We start from the raw sequence: 26,315 nt of genomic DNA, 5'->3' as shown, positions 1-26,315 counted from the left end.
TCGAATCCCTCTGAAAGAGCGACAAAAAATATACTAAAAAAGTGGCGAAAAGCTATAAAATCCATGAGTAATAAATCTCACAGCATAAAGAAAAAGAAGCAGCTACTGAAGCAGACTGGTGGCTTTATAGGTCCTCTTTTAGGCTTTGCAATCCCAATAATAACAAGCCTGCTTGCCGGCAAATAATGGAACATACCGAGAAAATGTATCTTGTTCCCAAGCAGGAGCTAATCAAACTTCGGCCCCCTATCACAGACATTCGCCAAAGCGTTATCCAACGTCTTGATGGTGAAATTAGTGAGATTTTACAGCGTCGTGACATGCCAGATGACGTGAAAATTAAAAAATATAGTGATGTACTGCAGAGATACTTGGTTCATGCTAAACAAGATGCTAAGGAACAATCAACTTTAAAGATCATTAACACTCCAGAATCTGATCACCAACAATTGTCTAATTCACCCGTTGATAAAAGCCCCGCTGTCAATGAAATTGTAAGTCATGTAAATCCACGATATAAAAAGAATGCAGAACTTCTACTAAACAAGATGTTGCAAAACACAAATATTACATTGTGGAATGATAAAAGTGAGTTTATTTTCAAAGGAACTGTAATACCCGGCTCTAATATGCTGGATTTGGTGCATAACACAACTCAGAGCCATGCCCTAACCGGTAGGAATTTACCAAGGGGCTGGAATACATTTATGCACGCTATGGCCGAGTTAAATATGCCATCCACAGTTGTGGGTAATTCCACTACTAGAGCACATTTAGATAAATTAAAAATGTCCATGAATGAAACTGATGGCGCGTATAATCCTCGAACCCTATCCACCCCCAGTCGGGCGATCCGTCCTTTACACTTCTCACCATTAGTTATCACACAAGGTCCACTGATGCCTAAAAAAAGTACTGTTCCATTACTACAATCCATGTGGCTCACTATGTAACATCGGTTCTGTTCAATTGTAATGCATTAAATTATTATGTAAGAAATATGATGTATATATTTATAATATTAAATATACAAATTGTTATATATGAATGTAACGCTTTTAAATGTCAAATGTAATGCTTTATGAAAATGTATTTGATTGTTGTTCAATAAACACTATTATATTTTTCATAAAAATGGCGTCTCTCATTTTTATTTACAATTCGAATAAAATGTTTCCTTTATTAAAATATTGGCCATATAAATAATATGCCCAATGAATCGATACTAATTAAAGTATAAAATGTCTATAAAAGGCAACCATTTGATTCCTTTATTAAAATATTGGCCATATAAATAATATGCCCAATGAATCGATACTAATTAAAGTATAAAAAGGCTATAAAAGGGAACCTTTATTGGCCATATAAAAGCATATCAAACACAGCCTTTTATATCAAACAATAGCGATTGATATAAAAGTGATTCAATCACAACCCTTTTATTCTACTTTATTAAAAGGCCTATAAAAGAGAAAATAATTGGACATATACTGTAAATATTTTGTCCTGATACCTTTTATATCAAATTTATAGCAAATTGATATAAAAGTGTATCAAACACGACCCTTTTACAACAATTTGATATCAAAATGTATAAAAGGGGCGTGTTTGAGACACTTTTATAGGGGCATAGCTCCTGTCAGATTTCTTTTTGACGAGTAATACAGCCCCCTTACTACTTGAGTTTTATGGTGATTAACCAAATCTGATTTCTAGTTAAAACATTTCCCACGTTCTGAACAGGAAAAAGGCTTCTCTCCTGTGTGAGTTCTCTGGTGTCTAATAAAATGTGATTTAAGTGCAAAACATTTCCCACATTCTGAACATGAAAAAGGCTTCTCCCCTGTGTGAATTCTCTGGTGTCTAACAAAATGTGATTTATGTGCAAAACATTTCCCACATTCTGAACAGGAAAAAGGCTTCTCCCCTGTGTGAGTTTTATGGTGATTAACCAAATCTGATTTCTGGTTAAAACATTTCCCACATTCTGAACAGGAAAAAGGCTTCTCCCCTGTGTGAGTTTTATGGTGATAAACCAGTTGTGATTTCCAGTTAAAACATTTCCCACATTCTGAACAGGAAAAAGGCTTCTCCCCTGTGTGAGTTCTATGGTGATTAACCACATCTGATTTCTGGTTAAAACATTTCCCACATTCTGAACAGGAAAAAGGCTTCTCCCCTGTGTGAGTTCTATGGTGATTAACCAAATCTGATTTCAGTGTAAAACATTTCCCACATTCTGAACAGGAAAAAGGCTTCTCCCCTGTGTGAGTTCTATGGTGATTAACCAAATCTGATTTCTGGTTAAAACATTTCCCACATTCTGAACAGGAAAAAGGCTTCTCCCCTGTGTGAGTTCTATGGTGATTAACCAAATTTGATTTCCGGTTAAAACATTTCCCACATTCTGAACAGGAAAAAGGCTTCTCCCCTGTGTGAGTTCTCTGATGTGTAACAAAATGTGATTTCTGTATAAAACATTTCCCACATTATGAACAGGAAAAAGGCTTCTCCCCTGTGTGAGTTCTATGGTGATTAACCAAATCTGATTTCAGTCTAAAACATTTGCCACATTCTGAACAGGAAAAAGGCTTCTCCCCTGTGAGTTCTATGGTGATTAATCATATTTGATTTCCGGTTAAAACATTTCCCACATTCTGAACAGGAAAAAGGCTTCTCTCCTGTGTGAGTTCTCTGGTGAGTAACAAAATTTGATTTGTGTATAAAACATTTCCCACATTCTGAACAGAAAAAAGGCTTCTCCCCTGTGTGAGTTCTATGGTGATTAACCAAATCTGATTTCAGTGAAAAACATTTCCCGCATTCTGAACAGGAAAAAGGCTTCTCCCCTGTGTGAATTTTCTGGTGTGCAACAAAATGTGATTTCCATGTAAAACATTTCCCACATTCTGAGCATGAGAATGACTTCTTTGCTTTAGGAGAAGTTTGTTTTTTATTGCCTCTTTTGAATCTTTGCGTTCCCTTATTACTCAGTAATGAATCTGAAGATGGGACCTGTTTCATAGGATCAGATGACAGATCTTTGCTGTGAATGGATGATGATATATCTGGAGTAATCGCATTCACTTCAGTTGTATCTTGTAGGATCTCAAGATCATCAGATTTAAAAATTGAAGATGTCAACTGTCCCTCTGATATCATGGTACAGTCATCTGCTAAGATAAAAAACAATTATTACTTATTAATAAAATATCCTTGAGTTTTATATTTTTGAACATTTCTACTTAAACTGTCCATTAAATGGCAAGCTATGTAAAAAACTTTAATTATTTACCAAGACAATGACAGTTCACAGTCTAATAGAAAACCTTGTTGGATGAGCCAGTAGTGTGCGGTGTTCAACTGTTTGTTCATTCTGCCTCCCAAATATTGAATAAAAAGAAACCAATCAATGTTATGCAGGTGAAAATAATACCAATTCTCATCTCACAAAAAACAAGTCCCCACTCAGGTCCATCATCTGTCAATGGAAAAACAGAGGTTCCCACACTATTAGTGGCTCAAAGGTTGTTGAAAAGCAACAGAGTTTCTATAAACCAATCCAGCAAAATCCGCTCTCACTTCGGAGTCTTGCAGTGTGCGCAAACAACATTTAGGATCCCTGTATTTAGCAATATTATAGTGAGAGGAACCCACGTAATTTGCAGGTGTGTGTCTCCTGGAGCCCAATCTGGGCACTATGTGCTGGGTAATAAAATGGCAAATGTGTAATTTTCACTCTCCAACATCCACTGTGTGTTAATTTCCAGAAAGTGGCTGTGGAGTCAAAATATTCACTCCTCCTACACACGTGGTCAAAATTGTTGGTACCCCTGATTTAATGACAGAAAAACCCACAGTGGTCACAGAAATAACTTGAATCTGAAATAAGTAATAATATATCAAAAATCTATGAAAATGAACAACTGAAAGTCAGACATTGCTTTTCAGCCATGCTTCCACAGAATTTAAAAAAAATAAAACTCATGAAATGGGCCTGGACAGAAATGATGGTACCCTTAAGTAAAATATTTTGTTGAACAACCTTTTGAGGCAATTGCTGAAATAAAATGATTCCTGTAACTGTTAATGAGACTTCTGCACCTCTCGACAGGTATTTTGGCCCACTCTTCAAGAGCAAACTGCTCCAGTTGTCTCATGTTTGAAAGTTGCCTTTTCCAGATGACATGTTTCAGCTCTTTCCAAAGATGCTCATTAGGATTTAGGTCAGAGCTCATAGAAGACCAATTCAGAATAGTCCAATGTTTTCCTCTTAGCCATTCTTGCGTGTTTTTAGCTGTGTATTGTGTGTCATTATCCTGTTGCAAGACCCATGACCTGCGACTGACACCCGCTTTCTGACACTGGGCAGCACATTTCTCTCTTGAATCCCTTGATAGTCTTGATATTTCATTGTACCCTGCAGATTCTAGACACCCTGTGCCAGATGCAGCAAAGCAGCCCCAGAATGTAACAGAGTCTCCTCCATGTTTCATAGTAGGGACAGTGTTCTTTTTGTGATATGCTTCATTTTTCCATCTGAGAACATAGAGCTGATGTGCCTTGCCATAAAGTTCCATTTTTGTCTTATCTGTCCATAGGACATTCTCCCAAAAGCTTTGTAGCTTGTCAACATGTAGTTTGGCAAATTCCAGTGTTTTTTATGATTTTTTTTCAACAATGGTGTCATCCTTGGTCATCTCCCATGAAGTCCACTTTGGCTCATACCACGATGGATGGTGTGATCTGACACTGATGTTCCTTGAGCTTGAAGTTCACCTTTAATCTGTTTACAAGTTTTTCTGGGCTATATTACCATTCATATTATGTCTCTTTGATTTGTCATCAATTTTCCTCCTGCAGCCACGTCCAGGGAGGTTGGCTACAGTCCTATGGCGCTTATGGGTCGCCCTCCCAGGGCTGTGGGGTACTCCGTACCGGGCCGATGTCAGGGGGATGTGTCACAGCAGCAGTGACCCGGTCCGTGGCCCTGGGCGCCCAATAGTGGGGTGGTTGTTGTAGTGATTTATGTGAATAGTTTGTGACGCCACCTGTGGTGTTCGGCAAGTATGGTGTTAAGCCGACGCTGCATGCAGATCCTCTGGGACTGATGGTGTGTGCAGCATAGATGGAGCAGCTCCCCACAGGTGGAGCTGTAGTCCCAGCGCAGTGTAGATGCTGGTGCCCAGATGTAGCAGGGCTGAGTGTGTTGGCTCAGGATGAATGGAGGACATCAGAGATTGTAGTTCCAAGGCTTTACTCACAGTCTGTAGTGCACCCAGGTGCCTGCCTCTGCACTGTGTCCTCTTGGTCAGAGACTCAGTCAACCTCCAGGCAAGATGGAATGCTCTTTTCCAACACTCCGCCAACATGTGCCTTCCTGAACGTCTCCTCTATCGCGCCTTTAATTGTGAAGTACTCCTGTCCTAAGTTACTCTGAAGTGCCTCTTGTCCCGGGTTCCTAAGACCCTTTTTGTATGACAGACAGCTGTAGCCTGATCAGGGATCCTCTACTCCGAGGTCCTGGCTCTCTGCATCCGTGTTGCTGTTGTGTCCCAAGTCTATGATGGGAGTAGTGCATTTACAGCCCACTACTCCACCGGTGACTGCTGCAGAACCATAAGTGTTCGTACAACCTCAGGGACCAGGCCCCGGCCTTGCGCTGGAACCTATAGGCTGGGTTCTCTCTCTCTATCCCACGTCCTCTCTGTTCCCTTCTCCTTCGTTCCGTACTTTATCCTTCTTTCTTATGGAAACTGCAGTTACAGGTTGTATACTATGAGTTATTTTTAATGGTTTCAACACTCCAATTAATTAATACCAACTATTGATATAGTTTCAATCAGTTATACTCAGCTCTTTGAACCTTCCTAGAAGGTCATTGAAAATTGTTTCAAGGAGATGTTCAAATTGTCCAAGCAGAGCAAACAACTGGCTTATACTTATCTACCAACAAAGGACCTTCATTGCCATAATTAGATTATCTTGTGCTCCGAAGCCCCTCCTCCAGTTTGCTGTATTTCTGCCATGTGGCACATAGGATGCCCCCTCCTCTAGCTTCTTGTATTATATACTGGTTAAAACAGGTATTGAGGGGAAGTGTTTATAGCCAATGGACAATAGACTTGTGACATCATTCCCCACATGGTGGGGCTGGACACACCTTTTAGCTGGACATTTTAAAAGAACTAGGACACATGTGCTCAATCTCTCTCGGGCTCATGGAGGATGACTGGTCGACATCTATCTGAATAATGTAACGTATGAATAATGCTTGTTTCTGATTAATGCATTTGTATTTATAGTTTTATATTGTTTATTATTTAATCTTATCATTTATTAAGTAAATCAATTTAGTAAATTCAATTCTTGTGTGAGCATTTTCTTATTCATCACAATCCATTGGAACCCTTTACAATACAAATTGATGTCAGAAGCGGGATTGTTTTGAATAAAAATGTTTGCAAAATTGAATAAGTTTGTTAAGAGTAGGAAAGCAGTTGAGACTAGTGTCAGATCTTTGCCAGAATGGGTGTTACCAGGAAAGTGGACTGAAATGGCACAGGAATGTAACAAGTATATGGAGGGACAGCAGTTATCAAATCCCCAGGAAGTGGCTGCAAAATTTGATCTCTCAAGGTATGATGCAAAAGAGCAGAAAGCTGCAGCAGCCGTTGGATGGATTTTTGTGCAAGTGTCCCAAAGATTACAGGAGGAGATAGACACCTTGCGTTTAGAGCTGCATACAGCTATAGAGCAAAGGATTAGCTTGCAATCAGCCTTGAGAGACCAAATGAAGCAGCATGACAATATGCAAAGGAATTTTGAAGCTTATGTAATGAAAAATGTGAATAAGAATAGGCGCAGGAGGAGACAGCGGCCAGTGTCAGATATTCATACTGCACAGATTAGAACCATGATTGCACGTGAGAAATGGTCAGATTTGCTAGAATGGGATGGCTGTGAGACAAATGAGGAAGAAAAGCAAGCCAGACCGATTGTGACTACTAAAACTAGGAGAGAAGTCACACAGCGTAGTGGAGATAGGATGGATGCAGGAAACGCAGCTACAGGAGCAGAAGCTTCAATGACTGAAGAAACTAGGAATTATACAGCAGGAGAATTATCAGAATTAGCTACTAGGTACAGGCAGCAAGCAGGAGAACCTTTGTTAGCATGGATTCTCAGATTATGGGATCAGGGAGCCGATACTATAATTTTGAACCGTCTTGAGGCAATAGGACTTTGTAGTATTTGTACTGATCCTATGGTACATCTAAAAATGAGACGTGCAAGGGACACTACAGAGACTTTCTCTTTGCTGCATTTGGTGAGGGATTCTGTGGCACAAGTGTATGACTCTCCCATGGAAATAATACCACAGACACGATGGGAGACTTGCAGATGGAGTTCAGAGATTGATAGAAATCGCAGGTATAGGTGGCATAACTCGCAATCCTTTGCCAGACCTGAATGATCACTTTGCTGTTGTTGAGGATTGGAAGGGACCAGATGCTGCAATATTGACAGTATTGATGAAGAATAAGTGCATAGAAGGTGCCCCAGCGTCATACAAAGCCCCATTGTTCACTATGTTCAGTGCACTTATGGGAAATTCCACTACTGTCTACACAGTATGCAATTTAATCTCCCAGCTATCTGCTCTACAGAGAGCAAAAGTATCAAAAAATAGTACAGTAGAGAGAGTAGATCAAGAAAGGAGAAAAGAGGATGATACCCAAATTAGAAAGAGCAGGACGGAGTTGTTTTGTGACCTGATAGCTAGTGGAGTTCCATTCCAGGAGATAGATGGGATCTCTACAAGTGACCTGTTGAGGAGATGGCAAGATCTGAGGAGAAAAGGTAAATTGCAACTTGCCAGACCCAAGAGGGTGGCGACAAATGAGATAGGGGGTTGGAAAGATAGAGGTGGGACACCAGATGGAGGCATGCAAAGCCCCCACTGTAACCGCCCCTTGCACTCTTCCAATACCATGGCATACTACACCCCCAGCCAAGATTCCCTCATGGACCAATTATAAAGGTAATTGAATATCCCTGAAAATTGTTGTTTGAACAGTTTTGCCATTTTTTGATGTCTAATGATGTTTGTTTTCATTCTAGAGTTTTTTAGAGAATTACTCCTGTGAGCATACTGTGACGTATGCGCTGGCTGATATATGATGATAAATACTCCTGTGAGCATACTGTGACGTATGCGCTGGCTGATATATGAAGAGAAATACTCCTGTGAGCATACTGTGACGTATGCGCTGGCTGATATATGAAGAGAAATACTCCTGTGAGCATACTGTGACGTATGCGCTGGCTGATATATGATGATAAATACTCCTGTGAGCATACTGTGACGTATGCGCTGGCTGATATATGAAGAGAAATACTCCTGTGAGCATACTGTGACGTATGCGCTGGCTGATATATGAAGAGAAATACTCCTGTGAGCATACTGTGACGTATGCGCTGGCTGATATATGATGATAAATACTCCTGTGAGCATACTGTGACGTATGCGCTGGCTGATATATGATGATAAATACTCCTGTGAGCATACTGTGATGTGATGTGAGTATTTCCACCTTACGAAGACTGGAAAGCATGTATTTGGAAGTCGCCTTGCTACACTTGTAAGGAGAGCTTTAAACTAGAACAACATGGGAAGGGAAGCAAAAGACCAGAAAAAGCCATACACCTGACAAATGCTATTGAGAACTCTGCTATTAGAAGTGGAAAGGAAGAACAAAGACGAAAGAATCTAATTAATAAAAATATTGGAGAAAGAGAAACCAATCACAAACTAAAATGTTTCTATACTAATGCACAAAGCATGGGCAACAAACAAGGAGAATTGGAACTACTAACACAGGAAAAGAAATATGATGTAATTGGAATCACTGAAACTTGGTGGGACAATACACATGATTGGAATACAAGACTAGAAGGATACAACTTATTTGCAAGAAACAGACTTGATAAACGAGGAGGGGGTGTTGCATTGTATGTTCGAAACGCGTATATCTGCACAGAGATTGAAGCTTCAGAGACTGGGAGTTCTGTGGAAACTGTTTGGGTAAGAATACAAGGACAGAACAATGGAAAGGACACCATTGTAGGCATTTACTACAGGCCGCCTGTGCAAGCCGAAGATATAGATGAACTCTTTATGCATCAGATGGCCAAGTTCTCCAAAAAATATGACATAGTTGTCATGGGAGATTTCAACTATCCAGACATTTGTTGGGAATCTCTCTCAGGCAAAACTAACGGGTCAAGGAAATTCTTATCCTCTCTTGCTGACAACTTTATCTTCCAAAAGGTAGGGGAGAAAACAAGGGGAACTGCTACCTTGGATCTAATCCTTATAAACAGGGAGGAAATGGTTGAGGAGGTAAAAATGGCTGGGACCCTAGGAGGTAGCGACCATGCTATTTTAGAATTTTGGATAACTAGAGGCGGAAGACCTGTGAAGACTCAGACGTCAAGGTTAGATTTCAGAAAGGCAGATTTTAAGGGATTCAGAAAGAGAATTGAAGGGATCCAATGGCTGGATATCCTTAAAGACAAAAATGTCCAGGAAGGATGGGAAATCTTGAAAAATGAAATTCTCAAAGCACAGTTGTTAACAATTCCGAAAAGAGGGAAGAATAGGAAGCATTTAAGGAAACCAGGATGGATGAACACAGAACTTAAGCACATGCTAAAAAGGAAGAAAAAAATGTTTATAAAATGGAAAGAGGGAGGCATATCTAAAGAAGAATATAATGCTGTCTGCAGAACCTGCAGGGCACAAATCAGATTAGCTAAAGCTGAAAATGAACTGAGGCTTGCAAGAGATGTCAAAAGCAATAATAAAGGATTTTGGGGATATGTCAAAAGTAAAAGAAAAGTCAAAGATGCTATAGGATTTTTACAGGATGAAAATGATGAACTGGTAAGACAGGATGTTGAGAAGGCTGAAATTTTAAATTCCTATTTTGCATCTGTTTTCTCTCAGAAAGGAAATGCAACATCAACTGTTATTCACTGTCCTATTAAGGGAATAGAAGAATCCAGGATATCTATAAACAGAAAGATAGTGAGGAAACACTTAGCTAACCTAAATGAATTCAAGTCTCCAGGTCCAGATGAATTACACCCCAGAGTACTGAAGGAGATAGCAGAAGAAATTTTTGAACCCCTCTCCATAATCTTTGAAAATTCTTGGAGAACAGGAGAAGTGCCAGAAGACTGGAGAAGAGCAAATGTTGTTCCTATCTTCAAAAAGGGGAAGAAGGTGGACCCAGGCAACTATAGGCCGGTGAGTCTGACTTCTATACCAGGAAAGATCTTTGAACAAATTATTAAACAACATGTATGTCAATACCTGGATAAGAATGAAGTGATTAAACAGAGTCAGCATGGGTTTCTAACTAATAAGTCATGTCAGACTAACTTAATTTCCTTCTATGACGGTATCACTGATTGGGTGGATCAAGGAAATGCTGTAGATATAGTATATCTTGACTTCAGCAAAGCATTTGACAAAGTCTCTCATACAATCCTTATTGAAAAAATGACTAAGTATGGAATGGACAAGGCAACTGTTAGGTGGATTCATAACTGGCTTAGTGATCGGACCCAAAGAGTGGTCGTAAATGGCTGCACATCCAGTTGGAAGAATGTCTCAAGTGGGGTACCACAGGGCTCTGTCCTGGGCCCTGTATTGTTCAACATCTTTATCAACGATTTAGATGAAGGAATTGAGGGTAAACTGATTAAATTTGCTGATGACACAAAGCTAGGAGGGATAGCTAATACTAGAGAAGAGAGAGAGAGGATTCAAAAAGATTTAAATACACTGGAGAAGTGGGCAGCAACTAACAGAATGGTTTTTAACAGGGAGAAATGCAAAGTACTACATCTGGGCAATAAAAATGAAAAAAGCATATATAGAATGGGAGGAATAGGGCTAAGTGACAGCACATGTGAAAAAGACTTGGGTATACTAATAGATCACAGACTGAATATGAGTTAACAGTGTGATGCAGCAGCAAAAAAGGCAAATGCAATTCTAGGATGTATTAACAGAAGCATACAGTCTAGATCACGTGAAGTCATTATTTCCCTCTACTCCTCTTTGGTCAGACCTCATCTGGAATATTGTGTCCAGTTTTGGGCACCACATTTTAAAAAAGACATCAACAAACTGGAGCAAGTTCAGAAAAGAGCGACCAGAATGGTGACCGGTCTGCAAACCCTGTCTTATGAGGAAAGGTTGCAGGATTTGGGAATGTTTAGTTTGCAAAAGAGAAGACTGAGAGGAGACTTAATAGCTGTCTACAAATATCTAAAGGGCTGTCACATTGTAGAAGGATCAACTTTATTCTCATTTGCACAAGGAAAGACTAGAAGCAATGGGATGAAACTGAATGGGAAGAGACACAGATTAGATATTAGAAAAAACTTTTTGACAGTTAGAGTGATCAATGAGTGGAACAGGCTGCCACGAGAAGTGGTGAGTTCTCCTTCAATGGAAGTCTTCAAACATAGGCTGGACAGACATCTGACTGGGATGATTTAGCGAATCCTGCTTTGAGCAGGGGGTTGGACCAGATGGCCCAGGAGGTCCCTTCCAACTCTACGATTCTATGATTCTATGATTCTATGATTCTATGCGCTGGCTGATCTATGAATTGGGTTTGGTCTTGGTGATGCATAAATGTGCATTCCTCACCTGAGGGTTTGTAATAGACCTTGATGTTTTAAAAGGCAAAAGACCACAGCAGATATAAGATGATTCTGTATGTGGGAGCCATGTGAGAGAAACATACAAGGCAAAGAGGGAGTGACAGTACAGACAATGAATTTAAGACTGACCTAAAGATAGATGACTGATAATATACTGGGGGGTTGACAAGATAAATAGATGACTTATTTGTACTAAGTGTTTGTCTTTGTCACTGTATGTGCTTTGTGTATTTGTCATGGATATCCCTTGATTAAAATTGGTTCACAGCCAAAGAAAAATCCACGTGGTGTTTTTTATTTTTATTTTTATTTGGTATATTTTTATGAGCTCATTTTCTGAATTCATTCTTGGTTTTTAAAGGAATTGTTTTTCCTCTTTTCAGTCATTTGGATTGGGGGGTGGGGGGTGTAATTAACCTTTTGTTTGTTTGCAGGAGTGAAAGAAGAAACCTTGTCCATTTAATTAACATGTAAATACAGTGCACAGTAAATAGTTCATTCCTGCAGTAGTGAAAAAGGAGTCCATCTACCTAATATAAGATTATATTTTATGACTTATTTTTGAGTTTTAACATTTTTTATTTTTTTTTGGGAGCTCCCGTGCAAATTGGGTTTTGAAGAATATATATGTTAAATGATTTCAATGAATGCTAGTTTGTTAATGTCTTGATATAGCTTTGTTCACCTACACCTGAGTCATGCAATGCAAATGTGTGGGCACCCAAAGTGTTTGTCTATATGTAAATGAGAATCTCTTCTGCTTACTGAATGAGAGCATTAGGTTTAGCCAGAGTGTGTGTTGATGTAATGTGTATATTATGAAAAAATAATAATTTGTTAGAATTGGGTTAATAGCGAATTGGTTTGGGTTCGGTTTTCCTTAACATGTAATTGTTCTGATTCTGATTAGTAGTAACATTATTTTGTGATCTCCATGAACATGATTGTACTGGTAATTATGATCATCGTTCTTATGCAAATGTGATTGACATGAATTTGATGTGTTTGATCAGTGTATAAGTCCATACACATGATATATATTTTATGTAGTATTATTATCTAGAGTAGAAATATTTGCTACAGTAGAAAATTTCAAAGGTCATTCTGGACACAATTAATTTGGACCAACAAACCTACGGTAACTTTGTTTGATTCATTTGATCAAGGGGTGGAAAACAAGCCACCAGGACTGAGCTATTTTGGACTGTTGCTTTGGACTGAGTTAGCTCTGCCAAGACTTTGGAACTTTCAAGTATGATTGTGAACTTCCCTTTCCCTCAGTGCAGGTTGTGTCTTGTGTGTAGACTGAAGATGTCCAATTGAGCGCTGAGACTGAGCCCAGATGATGCTGAACCGTCAGCCAGGGTGAATCCTCATGACTGCCAGCTGATGCATATGGCATATAAAGTGAGGCCCTAAACAGCTGCAGCAATAGAAGATGAAAGATACTCTTATGCTCAGCCATGGACACCTGCACTCCCCTCACCCATTGCTTTGGAGAAACGAGGGGTTAATGTCATGAAGGGCAGGGACAGATTGCTCTTTAAAGTCTGTTCTTTTGCTAACCAGGGAAAGTAGTGAAGTCACCCCAAAGTGATGAGGGCATAATAATCCCCGTGCTTTCCCTGCAACAGAGACCCATTTAAAAATTGTGGTCAAGAAGATCCGAAGAAAGAAGATTTCTACAGACATTTGATATTTCATTACCTGTTGGTCCAATGTTGTTTTTGTTTTGATTTTTTCCGTTTTAAGCCCAGGATGTTATTTTTTACCAAGCGGTTTTCTATTGGTAGCAAATAAATAAATATATATATATGAGCAATGAAAATAATGATAAATGGTATAGTTTAGTGACAGGTTAATTAATTAAAGTGATTGAAACCAAGGGGTGGAATGTATACTATGATTTATTTTTAATGGTTTCAACACTCCAATTAATTAATACCAACTATTGATATAGTTTCGATCAGTTATACTATATTCAGCTCTTTGAACCTTCCTAGAAGGTCTCTGAAACTTGTTTCAACCAGATGGTCAAATTGTCCAAGCAGAACAAATAACTGGCTTACACTTATCTACCAACAAAGGACCTTCGTTGCCATAATTAGATTGGGTGTGTTAACTTTGCCCATGGATTGTCAACTGGTGAACTCTCATCTATTTGGCCTCAGGGGGTCGTCTCACTGGCATCCAAGGATAGATACTGTTTAAGTCTCACACTTACTTTGGGACATCAAAGGCTTGAGAGAAGTTTTTACATATAAATGGAGGGTACTGATTAGCAGAGAGGGAGAGAGAGACACAGGGAGAGACACAGAGAAAGAGATGGGACAGACCAGAGAGAGGACATGGAGATGAGAATATATGAATAATGTAATGTATGAATAATGCTTGTTTCTGATTAATGCATTTGTATTTATAGTTTTATACTGTTTATTATTTAATCTTATCACTTATTAAGTAAATCAATTTAGTAAATTCAATTCTTGTGTGAGCATTTTCTTATTCATCACAATCCATTGGAACCCTTACAATACAGGGTGCCAATACTTTTGTCTGGCCCATTTTTGGAGTTTTGTGTGAAATGATCAATGTTTTGCTTTTTGCTTTATTCTCTTTTGTGTTTTTTTCATTTAAGACAAATTAAATGAAGATAATAATACCAAAGAATTTGTGTTTGCAATCATTTTCAGGAAGAAACTGAGTATTATCTGACAGAATTGCAGGGGTGTCAATACTTTTGGCCATGACTGTATAGGCATATAATATAAATGTATACACATATGCCAGTCCCCAATAATGGGTGACAGAAAAGTGATTCAGGCTTAAAGAAAAATCCAAACTATAGATCAAAAAAATTGGAAAAAAGGCAAAAGAAGGGATTCAAATAAAACAATTAAAATTGATCTGTTCATTGAGGCCTTTAGGTGTTACAGTATCCAAGTAGAATATCCACTTAGCCTCACGTTGCAACAGCAATTGATCCCAATTGCCGCCTCTTTGTGGTTTAGAGACCCTATCAATGGCAGTAAAAGAAAGGTATGAAATCTGCCCCTCATGCATACCATGAATATGCCTTGAGATTGGAGTGTCCCTCTTATGTGTTATGTCTCCCACATGTTCGCCAATTCTCCTCTTAAATTCTCGAATCGTTTTTCCCACGTACTCCAATCCGCGCTTACAAGTGACTTTATAAATAACACCTTTAGTACTGCAATTCATGAAATGTCTAATAACATAATTTTTCCCGGTCACATTGCTTACAAAAGTCTTACTCACACCAATATGCGAACATGCTACACAATGGCCGCATTTAAAACAGCCCATGACGTCACTGTGGAGCCATGTTCTATTTACTGAAGGTGAAAAATGACTACGCACCAGTCTATCCTTCAAGGAGCGTGCTTTCCTATATGTGATCATAGGCGAATCACTCAAAAACGGAGAAATGTTATTATCCATCTGTAAAATAGACCAATGCTTTTTTATGATATTTCTTACAGGAATTGCACCATTGTCATATGTTGTGATGAATCTGAGGATATCACTATCCGGGGGCTTCCCATTGTCTGTAGTCAATAAATCACAACGTCTGCTTTCCTTAGCGCCTTGATAGGCCTGCTTCAACACATGCTTGGGGTAGCCCCTATTCAAAAATCTATCCCTCAAATCCCCAGCCTGTAACTCAAAACTAGATGTCTCAGAACAATTTCTGCGAATTCTGAGATATTGTCCCTTAGGGATTGCTTTCTTAAGGTGTTGAGGATGATGACTACCCCGGTGTAATAGGGAATTGGTAGATGTGGGTTTCCTATAGGTAGAAGTCCCTATCTCCCCTTTCTCGTTCTTCTCAATCAATATATCCAGAAAGGGCAGTCTCCATGTCTCAATGACTGAAGTGAAAAACAGGCCTATATCATTGTGGTTAAGAGCCACAACAAATTCATTAACTTCCTCAACGGAGCCTCTTCAAACAATAAAAATGTCGTCTATGTACCGCGTCCACAATTCAGGGACACGGCACACAGACGACGCCCCATCCTCATCACCACCAAAAACCAGAATCTCCTCCCACCAGCCGAGGAGAAGATTCGCATATGCCGGGGCACAAGGGCTCCCCATAGCGGTCCCCCTCAGCTGGTGGTACACAGGGTGGATTGATTTAAATCACGCCGATTTAAATCATGATTTAAATCACGATTTAAATCAAAAGATTTTTTTCTATTTAAATCGGATCGATTTAAATCATGATTTTAATCATGATTTAAATCACTGATTTAAATCAAAAGGTTTTTTTTTAATATAAATCACGATTAAAATGAAGTGAGAGCAGTGTGCATGTGCGCCCATAGTTACACGGACGAAACTAGGGGCAACGATCTAACGCCAGGGTGAGGGGGGGACCCCAAAGTAAGTAAAAATCTTTTTTGTTTTACTATATGGCAATAGGTAGGTGTTTAAAAGCAGCATGTCTTAATTGTATAAACTATTAATAGCCTCCACATTTTGTTCATACTGCCCCTTTAATTCCACACTTCTAGCTTGGTTTCAGTTTTGGTTTAGTTTCTTTTTCCCTGCATTCAGTTGACATGCCCAAACTTGTTGGATAGTCAGCAGTACTTGGCTCAGGCTGTAGTAACATCAGCAGTGCTTGGCTCAGGCTGTAGTAACAATCAAACTTCATAAGTGATCTGTGTGAGCCATGGCAGCAGGTCGTAAGAGAGACCCTATTTGGGTTCATTTTGTTGAGATGCCAGCAGCAGATCTTGGAAAGAAAGGTGCAAGAGCAAAGTGCAAATACTGTCAAAAGGATATCCAAGGACTTGTTTGCCGTTTGAAATCACATTATGAAAACTGCAACCAGAAGGGAAATGAAGATGTTGATAGTGATACAACTAATGTCAATGAACCCCCACAGCTTCTTATGCACCAGGAGCCTAGTACTAGTGGTAAGTCTGGCAATTAATTTACAACCTATTTTTTTAACAGACATTTTACTGGGATGGTTAAAGTCTATGAAAAGAAAAATGATTTAAATCAAAAAAATCTGATTTAAATCAAAAAAATCTGATTTTTTTGATTTTTTTAAAAAAATCAAGATTTTTATCCACCCTGGTGGTACACCTTATGGTTAAAGACAAAAAAATTCCTAGTAAGACAAAATCGAAGGAGTTGCAGGACAAAAAGGTTATGTTCTCGGTATTGACATCCTCTCGTATTCAAAAAATATGCCACTGCCTCCAAGCCATGTGTGTGCGGAATAGATGAGTATAATGCTTCAACATCAATACTTGCAAGATAGGCCTCAGGATCAATGGTTAGCCTGGGGATCAGTTAATGGTTAGCATGTAAGGGAATTGACAGGGTATTGTCTTCACATCGCTACCTTCCTGTTGGTATACAGAGTATCCCTGGTGACTCCTGACCGTCTGCATAAACCGGTGAGATTGTTCCTTTTTTGAAATCTCGCTCCTTTTTTGAAATCTCGTTTATGAAAGGCTATGAAGCTGTGGTCTGGCCTTTAAAAAATATACATGTGTATACATGTGCAATTGGCTATAGCATTGTGCTACCTTTTCATTCATGCTGTATCCATTATATAGGTTGTTGTCTGTTTTATCAGTTACATTCTATATCCCTTATGTGATGCGTTTGGGTGCTTGCAAATATCCTCTGAGGATCACCCATTTATCTTGCATCTTTTTTTAAATTCACTTGTGGGTGACATTATTTTTGGTATTTTTTAATTGGTATATTAAAAGTTACATTTTATCTCATTTGCTGCTTTACATTGTAAATTTGGATGGGAAATAATTCTCATTTCGGATTGATATTGGCTTTGCTTTATTTGATCACTCTAACCGTCAAAAAGTTTTTTCTAATATCTAATCTGTGTCTCCTCCCATTCAGTTTCATCCCATTGCTTCTAGTCTTTCCTTGTGCATATGAGAATACAGATGATCCTTCTACAATGTGACAGCCCTTTAGATATTTGTAGACAGTTATTAAGTCTCCTCTCAGTCTTCTCTTTTGCAAGCTAAACATTCCCAAATCCTGCAACCTTTCCTCATAAGACAGGGTTTGCAGACCGGTCACCATTCTGGTCGCTCTTTTCTGAACTTGCTCCAATATGTTGATGTCTTTTTTAAAATGTGGCACCCAAAACTGGACACAGTATTCCAGATGAGGTCTGACCAAAGAGGAGTAGAGGGCAATAATGACTTCACGTGATCTAGACTGTATGCTTCTGTTAATACATCCTAGAATTGCATTTGCCTCTTTTGCTGCTGCATCACACTGTTGACTCATATTCAGTCTGTGATCTATTAGTATACCCAAGACTTTTTCACATGAGCTGTTGCTTAGCCCTATTCCTCCCATTCTGTATATGCTTTTTTCATTTTTATTGCCCACATGTAGTACTTTGCATTTTTCCATGTTAAAAACCATTCTGTTAGTTGCTGCCCACTGCTCCAATTTATTTATATCTTTTTGAATCCTCTCTCTCTCTTCTCTAGTATTAGCTATCCCTCCTAGCTTTGTGTCATCAGCAAATTTAATCAGTTTACCCTCAATTCCTTCATCTAAATCGTTGATAATGATGTTGAACAATACAGGGCCCAGGACAGAGCCCTGTGGTACCCCACTTGAGACATTCTTCCAACTGGATGTGCAGTCATTTACGACTACTCTTTGGGTCCGATCACTAAGCCAGTTATGAATCCACCTAACAGTTGCCTTTCGTGCTGATCAGGAACCCTACGCACCTTATAACCAGGGCTGGCGTTAGGGGCAGGCAGACCAGGCATCTGCCTAGGGCACCCGTTCCACCAGGGGCCCCCAGCTAGCAGCACATCACACAGACGCTATGGGGCCTGTGAGGCAGGGGAGCCCGCCAGCTGCCAGCACTGACCCCCCGCCACCACCACACTGAACTATACCGGCATCTATTGGTACAGTTCAAAGCAATGCTGGAGGAGAGAGTGTTAGCTGATGCTCCCTCTCCCATCATTCCCCGCTCTGCCTCTGACACTGCGGGTGCGCGATGATGTCATCGTGCACTCACTGTGTGCCAGGCAGCGCATCGGCAGCTGCTGAGACAAGAGCCAGGAGCAGCGCAGGCATGAGAGGTGAGGATAGTTTTTTTTTACTATAACAGTGACTACTGGACTTTGGGGCCATTCTCGGGGGGGGGGGGAAAGATATGGGCTGTGCTATATACTATGCAGACTGTGTTACATACTGTGCGTGCTGTGTTACATACTATGCGGGCTGTGCTATATACTATGCTGGCTGTGCTATATACTATGAGGGCTTTGCTATATACTATGCAGGCTGTTCTATATACTATGAGGGCTGTGCTATATGGGCAGTGCTATATACTATGTGGGCTGGGTTATATACTATTGGTGGGTATATTATATTCTATGGGGGGAGGCTGTGTTATATACTATGGGCGGTATATTTTAATCTATGGGGAAGCTGTGTTATATACTATGAGGGGCTGTATTTTATTCTATGGGGGGGCTACATTATTTACTATATGGAGGAGGGCTGTTTTATATTCTATGGGGGGGCTACATTATATTCTATTGGGACTGTATTAGATTTTATGAGGGAGGATGGCATCATCCTCTTTGAAGGAGCTACATTATATTCTATTGGGAGGTGGGCTGTATTATATTCTATTTGGGGCTACATTATATTCTATGGGGTGCTGTATTATATTTATATTCTATGAGGGGTGATTGCATCATACTCTATAAGGGGGCTACATTATACTATATGAGGGGGGGCTGCATTTTTTTTCTATGGGGGTTACATTATACTCTGTGGGGTGGCTGCATTATGCTCTATGGGGTGGCTGCATTATACTGTATGTGGGCTGCATTACACTGTATCAAGGACTATGGGGAATACATTATGCTATATGAAGAACTATGGGGTGCATTATACTATGGAAGTGAATTTTACTACATAGATGACTATGGTGGTGTATTATACTATATGGAGCACTATGAGGACTGAGGAGGACTGAGCAGTGTATTTTAGTATATGGAGGACTATGAGGAGTGTATTATACTATATGGAGGACTATGAGGAGTGTATTATACTATATGGAGGACTATGGGGAGTGTATTATACTATATGGAGGACTATGGGGAGTGTATTATACTATATGGAGGACTATGGGGTGTGCATTTTACAATATGGAGGACTGTGGTGCACATTATAATATATGGCGGACTATGGGGTGTATTATACTTTACAAGCAAAATGCTGCATATTCATCGAGTGATTGGATTGTTTATGCCGGAAGAAAAATCATTGTTCTCAGCAGCAAATCGCCGGTGTAAACTGTAGATGTGCTGCTGATAACATGATACTGTCTGGGGACAGATTCATCTAATAGTGATTGTTCTGTCCCCATCATTCTTTCTCAGACGGTGGAAAGAGGCCGGGAAACAAGTGTGGAACGATTTCTATATTGACGATCACAATCATTTAGCGTCCTGAACTCAGCGAATGTAACTACAACCAAAATGCTTCTCTGTGATGTGCAATATGTGAGCATTTGGGCCCCATTTTACACTTTGCCTAGGGCCCCACTTTGCCTAAAACTGGCCCTGCTTATAACGAGGGGATTCTGGCGCACAACGCTTCCTGTGACCCCTGACCTCATCGAGACCTGATTGGTTCAGGTCCTGATGACATCAGCCTCACACCAGCCAATGAGACAAATCACTAGAAAAGTTTGTTGTAGCAGCGAACTTTCCCGGGTGATCTGCCCCATAAAAACGCGGTTTCTCCTCAGATCTCCTGTCAGTGACAGATTAGAGGAGAATCAGTGTTACAAGTGCTGCTGGAAACAGCTGTGTCAGTCAGCGATTGTGCTATAAAGTAACAATACAGATAAGGCAGGTTAGGGTTAGTGCTATAGTTAGGGTTAGTGTTAGGCTAAAGAATTAGGCTTTTCTCAAATGTTTCCCCAATAATTTGGTCACGTCAATCACGTCGTAGTTTTCTATTTCCGGTAAAAAAAATAAAAATAAATAAAATGGCCCGTCAGTATTATAGTGCAGAGGAGGCTCAGGCTGGTTTCACACTTGCGTTTTTTTGTGCTGCTTTTTAGCCCCAAAAAACGCATGCATTTTTTCCCCTATACTTTAACATGGGTGCGCATACATATACTCACGTACGCGTTTGTATGCGCATGCGTTTTTTTGAAGTGTGCGCTCGGGCGCACAAAATGCATCCTGTTACATTTTTTGTGCGTTCGACTTGCCCCCAAAAAACGCATACGCACGCAATGCGCTTTTTTACAGAAAAACACCCATTGTAATGCGCACGTATGCGCAAAAAAACTCATGCGGTTTTTTTCAAAAAAATGCACCAAAACCCACAAAAAAACGCAAGTGTGAAAGTACCTTATGCACTTTTATGTTCTGACAGCGAAGAAAGTGCAGGGTCAGATGGCGATGCGGATTTCGAGGGCTTTAGTATTTTTATCCTGAGCTCGATCCACACAGATGCCACAAGGGCCACTGCAGACCAACAGGGATCCACTACTCCAAAACCTGTGTCTGTCATTGACTACAACAAATATATGGGGGTGTGGACCTTGCAGATCAGGTTCTACAGCCATACCAGGTATCAAGAAAATCATAGATCTGGTATAAAAAGTTAGTCATGTATTTGTTTCAGGTGGCCACATATAATTCTTTTGTGTTATACAAAAAAGCCGGAAATGCAGATACTTTCCTTGATTATCAGGAAAAGGTCACTGAAAATCTTGTTTTTGAAAATTCTGTCCCCACCAATCCTTTAGAATGTGAAGATGTGAGAAGACTCACTGAGCGACATTTTATTGCACTCATCCCAGTAACTGAAACAAGAAAGAACCCCCAGAGAAGATGTCGTGTATGCTCCTAGAGAGGAATGAGGCATGATCCCCGCTATTATTACCCACAATGCCCATCACTGCCAGCCTTATGCCTCCATGACGGCTTTACAATCTTCCACACAGAACCACGTTTTTGAACTGTTTTGACATTCAAGCATTTGGATTATTTAGTGACAGACACATTTGAGTAGAGCTGACTTAACAATTTCTGGGGGTAGGTGGGGGGAGGTCTCCAGAGACACAAGCTGGGCACAATATATTGGGCACTACAATGACATTTTTGCAATTTTTGCTCCAAAACTTCCACTACGTGTTTCTGGAAATCCTCCATGTAGTGAAAATGGTCACTATAATAATAATAATAATCTTTATTTTTATATAGCGCTAACATATTCCGCAGCGCTTTACAGGTTGCACACATTATCATCACTGTCCCCGATGGGGCTCACAATCTGAATTCCCTATCAGTATGTCTTTAGAATGTGGGAGGAAACCGGAGTACCCGGAGGAAACCCACGCAAACACGGGGAGAACATACAAACTCCTTACAGATGTTGTCCTTGGTGAGCCACCGTGCCGCCCCCTGTCCATAGATAAATTCCCAGAGGGGAGTCATTTCCAAAATGGGGTCACTTTAGGGGGGATTCTGTTGTTCTGGCACTTAGCGGCTCTCCAAAGTGCCATAACAGCAGAATCCCCCCTGAAGTGACCCCATTTTGGAAATGACACCCCTCTGGGAATAGGAAATGACCCCCCTCTGTGAATTCATCTATGGGTGTAGTGACCATTTACCTATCTACCTATTTTCCAATGTAAAATCTGGGGTAAAACAACATTTTAGTGGTAAAAATGTAATTATTTTGTCTTCACTGCCCAATGGTATAATTGTCTATGGAACAGCTGTGGTGTCAGTATGCTCACTGCAGCACTAGAAGAATTCATTCCGGGAAGTATTTGGTAAAATGCAGTCACTTTTGGGGCTTATGCTGTTCTGGCACCTCAGGGGCTCTGACAATGTGACATGTCACCCACAAACAATTCCAGCAAAATCTGCTCTCCAATATAGCGCTCCTTCCCTTCCAAGCTCTGCCATGCGCCCAAACAGTGGTTTACCCCCACATATGGGGTGTCAGAATACTCAGGTCGAATTTCACAACAACTTTTGGGGTCCAATTTCTCCTGCTACACTTTGAAAAAAAAATGGAGGGCAAAAAGATCATTTTTTGTGGAAAAAATATGATTTTTTATTTTCTCGGCTCTACGTAATTAACTTCTGTGAAGCACTTGGTTGTTCAAAGTGCCCACCACACATTTCCTTGGGGGGGGGTTTAGTTTTCAAAATGGGGTTACTTGTTGGGGGGGTTTCCACTGTTTAGACTCGTGGCTATTTTGAGATTTAGAAAAAAATGAAATCCAGCAAAATGTCACCGGCGATGGTGGCACCTGCACAGTAGTATCTATAAGTAAGAGATAGAGGCTACTGCACAGGGGCCGCTGGTGACATTTTGCTGGATGTGATTTTTTTTCTAAGCCTCACAATAGCCACAATATTATAGGCATTATCACCAATAATATCAATGCTATTATATGCATTATGTAATAATGGGGGCAGGTCAGTGAGGGGTCAGCGACCTGTCATAAGCCAATACAGATGAATATGTAATCAGAGCACCACATAAAGCCCCGCCCACAGCCCCGCCCCAGAGCACGAGAATCTCATTAACTGAAAACTACAAATACAGATTACACAACAGTAAACCAGAGTTGCCCTCATTTATGGTGGACCATTGGAGCTACTATGAATCCTGAGCAGAAGATTAGAGAAAATAATATTGCTCCCCATTTCAGGAGAGATTGTGCAGTAATCTGAATTCCTTAGGATGAAAAACAATGTAATTTATGACGTGGAGTGAATCCATGACACCAGGGCTGGAGCCAACACATCTCCTGCAGGCGGGAATAAATGTATATTACAGCCCTCAGCCACGCACAGCTTAGAGATCTATCATGGCACAGGTGGAATGTTTGTCCTGGAGATTATCACAATCCTCCCTGAAGTTAGTTGGTTTTAATACAAATTGAAAAGTCAGGATAAAGGGAAACTCTGCTGTTATTGGACAAAAATGGTGTCTTTCCCTCATCCTTCAAACATGCCTCAATCACACCCATCCTCATAAAGCCCTCCCTTGACCAATCCTCTGTGTCTAACTATCACCCAATATCTCTCCTCCCTTACGCCTCAAAACTACTGGAACAGCATGTATATCTTGAACTGTCCTCCCACCTCTCCTCCTTTTCCCTCTTTGACCGGTTACATTCTGGCTTCCGACCGCATCACTCAACTGAAACTGCCCTAACTAAAGTCACTTATGACTTACTAACCACCAAGAGCAAGCGACACTACTCTGTCCTACTTCTCCTGGACCTGTCTTCTGCCTTCAACACCTTCGACCATTCCCTCCTGCTACAGATTCTCTCATTTCTTGGCATCACAGACTTGGCCCTATCCTGGATCGTGTTGCATTTTGGTGTGCTCGGCGCACCCTCAAAAGGACGCATGCGCCAGCAAACGCATACCTGCGCATGGCCTGCGTACCCAATGCTAAAGATAGGGTACGCAGGTCACATGCAGCGTCTTGCGCCCATAGGCGGAGCAGCCGGGAGGAGGCGCGGCCTGGGTTGGAGCTTAGCGGCGGCCGTGCGCAGACCGACGCAGGTCAGTGAAATGCTAGTGTGAAACTAGCCTAAGTCAGTTCTATACCAAAATGGCGTCTGTGTCTTCAGACAATACCCTGGAAGGAATCCTTGGAATGCAGAAGCTGAGATACTGGATACCATATATGGAAGTGAAGCTGAAATGGACCTATCATAGACTGACACTGGCTACTCAGAAGATTGTGTGACACCCATCTCCTGTCTCTTTGTCTTGAGAATAAACTTCAGTTGTGTGCAAGCCTTTGCTGAGAAAGGAGTAGACATCTAACTCTGTGTTCAGTGTGACTCTTTAAGCGCGCACTCGGCCTATATTGGGTCAGGTACAAGTAATCATATAGATCTCTCTTTAAGGGATCACCCTCACACTAATACCAGGGGGTAGGAGGATCCTCCAGGTTGTAAGGTCTATAGAAAAGGGCTTTCAATGCCCAAAGTCATTTGAACAGTTTTGGGTGGAGGAGAATGTTGTGGTCTAGAGGCAAAATGGTGATCATGGTAATACGGCCGGACTACACCACCGATAAAGCAGCCACAGCCGGTGACTGAGAGGAATCTGTGACTTCTCTGCATTCAGTGGTTACTACTCACCTGGGTAGTCATATGTGGGAATCTTCTCTTTACACCACTCATCATCTCTCACATATGTCTCTGTAGTATTAATATGGGTCAGATCTTCACCCTGAAACAAATATTGTAAAAGTCACAGACAGATGGAGAAGTCCCATCTATGATCAGCTCTAATCCTGCCATCTCCACCGTTCTCATTACACAAGTATAAAACATATAATACTGGTGGATAAAACAAGACTGAGCACAAGACCTTCACAGCCGTCTACACATCATAGGGGAGATCTCCTGACACCTTCTCTCCATCTACCTGATGATCCTGAGGAGCACTGGGATCTTCTTGGTTACAGTCCTGTGGAAGAAGAGGACGGGGACATCTCTCTGGTGTTGTCCTCTTACTGGATAGATCTGGAGGAAACATATACAGGGACTGAATTAATTCTCTACATACAGATAATTATAGGCCGTGTGTATTTAGTCCTATTACCTGGTGATGTGAGGGGCTGGGGAACCTCCATTATGACGTCCTTGTACAGATCTCTGTGTCCTTCTAAATACTCCCATTCCTCCATGGAGAAATAGACAGCAACATCCTGACACCTTATAGCAGGGGTCCTCAAACTACGGCCCGCGGGCCACATGCGGCCCGCCAAGGACTTTTATCCGGCCCCCCGCCAGGCCGACATTGAACTTATGAACTGCACTGCAGTTCAATGCCGGCGGGCCCTGTAATCGCGGGCGGGACGAGGCGCCGAGGAAAGGCGTTACGCAGCCCTCCGTACGCAGCAGAGCACAGTGCACACAGACGGCCTGATTATCATCACGCCGCCTGCGCGGCCTGATGACGTCACGCCGCCTGTGTGCCTGTGCAGGAAGAAGATTGAGATGAGCGGGCGCCTCTTCAGAGCAGCGGGGGACATAGGTGAGTACTTTTTTTTTTTTTTTAACGCCGGGTCCTATTGGGGTCATTTACCTGTCTAATGGGGACATGTGCTGCCTAATGGGGACCTGTGCTGCCTATTGGGGACATTTATCTGCCTAATGGGGACATTTACCTGCCTAATGGGGACCTGTGCTGCCTAATGGGGACATTTACCTGCCTAATGGGGACATTTACCTGCCAATTGGGGACCTGTGCTGCCTAATGGGGACCTGTGCTGCCTAATGGGGACATTTACCTGCCTATTGGGGACCTGTGCTGCCTATTGGGGACCTGTGCTGCCTAATGGGGACATTTATCTGCCTAATGGGGACATTTACCTGCCTATTGGGGACCTGTGCTGCCTAATGGGGACATTTACCTGCCTATTGGGGACCTGTGCTGCCTAATGGGGACTTGTGCTGCCTAATGGGGACCTGTGCTGCCTAATGGGGACCTGTGCTG

The 26,315-nt window shown here is 41.1% G+C and overlaps 1 pseudogene; it reads right to left on the bottom strand.

The window, feature by feature from the left end:
- Positions 1–1,248: 1,248 nt before the first annotated feature.
- Positions 1,249–26,002, bottom strand: LOC141075741 (uncharacterized; annotated as a pseudogene).
- Between the last annotated feature and the right edge of the window lie 313 nt (positions 26,003–26,315).

This window comes from Dendrobates tinctorius, unplaced genomic scaffold, assembly GCF_039654945.1.
Source record: "Dendrobates tinctorius isolate UK_male_01 unplaced genomic scaffold, ASM3965494v1 ptg000368l, whole genome shotgun sequence".
Lineage (NCBI taxonomy): Eukaryota > Metazoa > Chordata > Amphibia > Anura > Dendrobatidae > Dendrobates > Dendrobates tinctorius.
Note: the sequence above shows the minus strand (reverse complement) of the source record. Positions and strands in the feature narration are given on the sequence as shown.